We start from the raw sequence: 6,424 nt of genomic DNA, 5'->3' as shown, positions 1-6,424 counted from the left end.
TGAAACATGGAGATTGGTCTCATAATTTTATGAAGGGTTAACACCTAAAGATAGGCAAATGGTGGAATTGATGTGCAATGGAACTTTTGAAGATAAAGACCCTGATGAAGCAATGGAGTACCTAGACTTGCTAGCTGAAAATGCTCAAAATTGGGACACCATAGGTACGTGTGAGGCACCAGGTAAAACTCAACCTCATACATCTAATGGAGGCATGTACAACCTTAGGGAAGATCATGACCTCCAAGCTAAATTTGCATCTTTAGCTAGAAAAGCGAGGCACTAAAATTATAAAAGAGTGGACAAATAAAATCTATTCAAGAAATTGTGTCAAATTTGTGAAACTAATGAACACTCAACCAATGATTGTCCAACTTTGCCTTCTTTTAAGGAATGTCTCCATGAACAAGTCAATGCTTTAAATAGCTACCAAAGGCCAAGTCATAACCCATACTCACAAACGTATAACCCTGGATGGAGAAATCACCTAAATTTTAGTTGGAAGAGTGGTAACAATAATGCACAAACTTCACAGCCACCATTTTAAGCACAACATAATTTTCAAAATTCTCATGGATATGCACCTTATTATGTTCCCCCTCCTAGAAGAAATCTTGAGGAAACACTGCACGCATTCATTGAAAAGCAAGAGACAATCAGCACTCAAAATGCTCAAACCATGGCAGATCTAAAAGATATTCATGCAAAGTTCACATCTGCTTTTAGTTTTCAGGAGAAAAGTAAGTTTCCATCTCAACCACAACAAAATCCCAAAGGGCAATACAATTCAAGTGCAAGTAGTTTTTTTTTGGTAAGTTGACGTATGTATTAAAAGAAGAAGATACAAACATTATAAGAGGCATACCCCAGATTTACAATGATAACAGAAATATAAAATAACATATGGCTACAGGCTAACCACCGACCATAAAACTGAAACCTCACTAGATTCGTTAGGGAAACCAATATAACCAGCGAACTAACAAATTAAGAATCTATGGTATTCACCCTCCAAGCTCGTTGGATCCTTTTGTTTTCATTTGTTGGAAGTGCAAGTAGTTCCGGAAGCCAATATATGGATCAAGTCAAATCAGTCACTACTCTCCGCCGTAGTAAGGTTATTGAAAAACTCATTCTTGAACCTTGTGAAAAAAGAAGATGAGTTAGTCTCTAAGGGTAAGTAAAGGGTTGAAACTGAACACTGCAAGGAGGAGACTAATTCCTCACCAGCATTTCCATTTCCTCATGCCATGACCAAACAAAGGAAAGTCTATCACAATTCTGAAATCTTTGAAACTTTCAAACAGGTAAGGATCAATATGCCTTTGTTAGATGCTATTAAATAGGTACCGTCTTACGCTAAATTTTTGAAAGATCTGTGCATTGTGAAGAGAAAACTAAATGTGAAAAAGAAAGCCTTTTTAGCCGAACAAGTAAGTGCATTCTTCAGAATGATAATGCTTTGAAATATAAAGACCCTGGTTGTCCTACAATTTCTTGCTTTATTGGAGAACATAAAATTGATAGAGCTTTACTTGATCTTGGAGCTAGTGTGAATTTACTTCCATATTCGGTTTTTCATAGTCTCAATCTAGGTGAGTTAAAACCCTACTTCTGTAACTCTTTTACTTGCTGATAGATCTGTAAAAGTGCCTAGAGGAATAGTTGAAGATGTGTTAGTACAAGTTGATAAATTCATCTTTCTTGTGGATTTTATTGTCTCGGATACACAACCTGTTGAAGCATGCAATTCAATTCCTGTTATTTTAGGATATCCATTTCTTGCAACTTCTAATGCATTGATTAATTGTAGGAATGAAGTGATGAAGTTATCTTTTGGAAACATGACATTGGAGATGAATGTTTTTAACATTTGCAAGCAACCTGGAGATGATAATGATTTACAAGAAGTAGATCTTATTGAAGAATTAGTTTATGATCAATTTGAATCTACTTTGAGTAAAACTGACTTCAATAAATTTGAAGATTTGCAAATGATTTATTCTCAGGAAACAATCAAGGATAAGAAAGTCTGGAGTTACTGTGATAACAAATGAGAAGAATGAGTTAATTCCAACTAGAACTATTACTGGTTGGCGCATGTGCATTGACTATAGAAAACTTAAAAATGCATTCTCATTAAGGCTTTATATCATCATATTGCACTAAAGTATCGTTAAATTCCATAACTAAAGCATGTTTTATAATAACAAGTCTAATAATATAGTATATCTTTAATTTATGGTAAATGCTTGTTCTGAATGCAGGTATATCTCACAATTCAAAGGATTGATTGATGTGATTAACTATTGAAAGTGAAGAGACAAAAGGATGACTAGGCCTTAGAAGAGATGCTGGTTCAATTCCAAACTGGAACACCATTCGGTTATTTGATCATAACTGGAGTTGTAAAACTCGGATTTAGGTCCACTTTATATGGATGGAAAGATAAAACATAGATCTAAAACTTTCATTCGAAGTTCAAGACTCAATTCTGCCATTTTCAAGTTCAAATCTTAGCAACAACAGAGAAGTCAGAACCGGTCCTGCACCTCAAACACTGTTCGGTTTTCAGCTCATATCTTGAGTTCTATAAGTCCAAATGAGCTCTGGTTCTTTTTGTTGGAAAGCTGAGACAATTGCCCATAGTTTCATGGAATAAAGGGCTCAAATTCTGATGTTAGTAATGACGTTTTGGCCAGCCAACAAGATAAAAAATCTGCCAACAATATCAAGAACCAGTAGCCAACAATGTCAAAAACCATCCACCAAATCAATGGTTGCCTATCAATCAATAGTTCTGAATCTTAGCCTATAAAAGAAGGCATTTGCCATGTAATTAGTCATATTATTTTTCAGATCAAAATCATGTTCTTGCTTTCTCTCTTTATATCTTTGTAATGTTCAAGTTTTCTTTCATGTTATATTAATCTCTTGTTTATGCTTTTTCATTTCCTTTCATATACTTAGTTAACTTATGTCATAATCATGTTCTTATCTTGTTTATTTATGTTCTTCTTCTTCATTATGTTTAGCTAAGTTAGTTATGTCAAGGTGAAAAGGTTTTACTAATGGTGTTAGAATAGGTATAATTTAAACTCAACATGGACTTTAATGTTTATATCCAAGAAAGTTTGTTATTAGCATGTTTTATCTTTTTATCTTACTAATTCTTAATACCTTGCTTGTTAAATAGTTAGTCTAAATTTGTGTTGTATAACACTTGGTACATCAAATGCTTGATCCTTCATAGTTTTCGGCCGACATCGTTGTTATGATAGGAACTTGATTTGTTGTTAATTGCTAGCAACATAAATTCCTGATGATATTGATAAGTATGGTGTTACTTAGTTAAGATGATTAATAAGATTATGTTAATAATTTATAATGAGCTAATAACGATAAATCATCCGATTGGAACCTCCTTTGTGTGTGGTTATCAATTAAGTAATAAAAAGAATTTATATTATATTTATTTAAAATACCATTAGTGGATCCTCTAACCTTGACATCTGTTTTATTATTGTTTAATCCTTACATCAATATCACTTTCCAAAACTCTCTTCAACTCCTTTTTTATTATTATTATCTTCAAATCTTTCTCTTTATTTGTAATTTATACAATTAACCTCTTTGTGGTTCGACCCCGATCTTGCCGGGTTACTTATTACTTTGACAGTCTTGCACTTGGGATAAGACATCAACTCTTTAATCGTGTCATGGTTTATGGTCTCATCCTTATAATCATCAATATCATCAATGTCCTCTTTAAAATTCTCATAATCAGCCCACCTTAGCCTTTCGGCTCTACTGTTGTTGTTTGATCAAATCAGCCCCAACCTTTCGAGTCTTGGGTACTTGTATCAGCCTTATTACCATGTTTCTCCACCTTATCAAATCTATCACACATATTCCCTATCACAAAATTCATCATCTCCATCATTTTCTTCATGACTTGAATTTGAAACTTAAGTTCACCCTTGGGAGGGGGTAGTATGTTGATTTGATATGATGATATGATGGTACCTACAAAAATTGGTTAGTGGTATAAAAATATCCTCATGTCACTCGTGTTTCACTAAAAATTAGACTTTTCCCTTCGTCTCACCTTTTTTTGGCTTTTGTGAAATTGAAACCAATACCAAATAAAACCAACTCAATGGCACAATCCAAATAGGTGTATATGACTCAAGAAGTAATAAAAACATAGAAAACAAGCAAAATGAAATTACAATGATAGTCTCGCGAGTAGCAAACAAATCTATACGAAATACGAACAAAACTGCAGACTCAAATAAAAATAGAAATGAAGTATGCAATATGATGGAACGACACCCAAATATGTTAGATATGTTGTAAATATACTGCAAAAAAGGAAAACAATAGAAACAAAATAAGTTTCAAAAGTTGACGCAAACACAGACCCGTTTACGACAAGTTAGGTCTGAATCTGGAACCTATGGTAAATGATGTCCAATTAAGTTAAAATTTGAGATATAGTGTGATTTCAACCCAAATAGACATAATACTAAATTTTAACAATTTGTGATAAGATTTGATATGCTGACGCAAAAACGTTATAAATCAGACCTGATTAGACTCGAAAATTAATATGCAGTGCGATTAGGACCCCAATAATTAAAGTATTATATTTGAGCTAATTACGAGTTGATTTGATCCAAATAAGTGTCTTTTTTAACGACCTTTTCTTTTATGTTCTGTTTTTTTATGCTACCAATTTATTTTGGATAGTAACAAAATGACTGTTTTGTTTTTTTATGCTACCAATTTAAAATGAAATAACAAACCATTTTTTTATATGCTGTAAATTCGAGCAGAAGAAATTGGACACTAAAGAATCAACGAGAAACGACAATTTTATAAGGATATAACCTGATTAATGAAGTCAGGCTCTGATATCAAATGATGCAAACCTCTTGAACACGTGGTCAAACAACCCACACGCAAAGACACCAATTCATGAGAAGCGAAGTATATTAGGTTTGATAGGAGTGTGACACAAAGATAACTCGTATTTAGGCACCCGTACTATTGCAAACTAAAACCCCCACCTAACAAATATTGATTAACGAACAATAAGTATAAGGATGTTGATACGGTGAAAGCCTTGTGACACGACCCAAGTAAGGTCAGATTCAGATTTTGGCGAAAAAGTTTCTACCGTCCAAGTTTATACTATTGAGTATAACTTTAAATTCAACTATTGGATCGAGTTGAAACTTTACTAGATAATTCCAGACGTATTTTTCTATGTTAGGGTAAATTTTCAGGTGAATCCATATTCAAGAAGGTCTTGCAATATAGGTCAGACCAAACTATACAAATTATGTTATTTACTTCCTTTTGACTTGTGGACTTCTTATTTGGCAAGGATTCTTTTGCTATAAGGATGTGGGAGCTTGTTTTGGGAATTTCCTAGTTCCACAAGGATCTTTAATGAGCTCCAATATAATCTCCAAGTGTGGCAATGATTCATTAATGTTTTAGAATCCTTTTCATATAAGGATTCCTTATCCATCCTAGCTACACAAGGAAAGAAGGGCTGTGTAGCTAGGATGGATAAGGAATCCTTATAAAAAAAATGATTCTGAAACATTAATGAATCCTTGCCACACTTGGAGATTATATTGCACCTCATTAAAAAATTTTGCGGAACAAGAAAAGTTCTAAAACAAGCTCTCACATCCTTATAGGAAAAGGATCCTTGCTAAATAAGAAGTCCACAAGTCAAAAGAAAGTAAATAACAGAATTCATATAGTCTGTGCTCTAACCTATATTGCAAGTTCTTCGCGAATATGGATTCACCTAACAATTTACCCCAATATAGACAAATACCTATGGAATCATCTGGTAACGTTTCAGCTCGATCCAACGGTTGAATTTGAAGTTATGCTCAATAGCATAAAACTAGATGGTGGAAAATTTTACTCCAAAATCCGAATCTGACTTTGCTTGGATCATATCACAATGCTGAACCGTATTAGATGACGTCACAGAGTCGGTTGTTCTTCGATAAATCATTTCCAATTTTTTAAAGAACCAATGAAGGGAGAATATCTCACCAACTCACATAACAAAGTGCAACAAAGAAGTTTTTATTAATCTCACTTTCATAGCCCCCCACATGTATGGATATGGCTTTATTTATACTGACTCTAGACTAAAATATACCCTAATGAATCCCTCTTATATGGACTTATATGAGACCCACTTACAATTGACCCAAATAAGTAATAATAAACCAAAGATTAAGAAGAAACTAATAAAAATCCAAAATTAATGTCCTAGTTATGATAGAATCAGATTTACCACCCCAAAAAAGTCTCAAATAGACTAAGAAATTTAATCTAAATGTGGAATTAATTTTGAACTTCTTGTCTTGTTGTGCTTGGTTTTCTTATT

This window comes from Populus nigra, chromosome 11 (genome assembly GCF_951802175.1).
Source record: "Populus nigra chromosome 11, ddPopNigr1.1, whole genome shotgun sequence".
In the NCBI taxonomy this organism is placed as follows: domain Eukaryota; kingdom Viridiplantae; phylum Streptophyta; class Magnoliopsida; order Malpighiales; family Salicaceae; genus Populus; species Populus nigra.
This window is presented reverse-complemented; position numbering follows the sequence as displayed.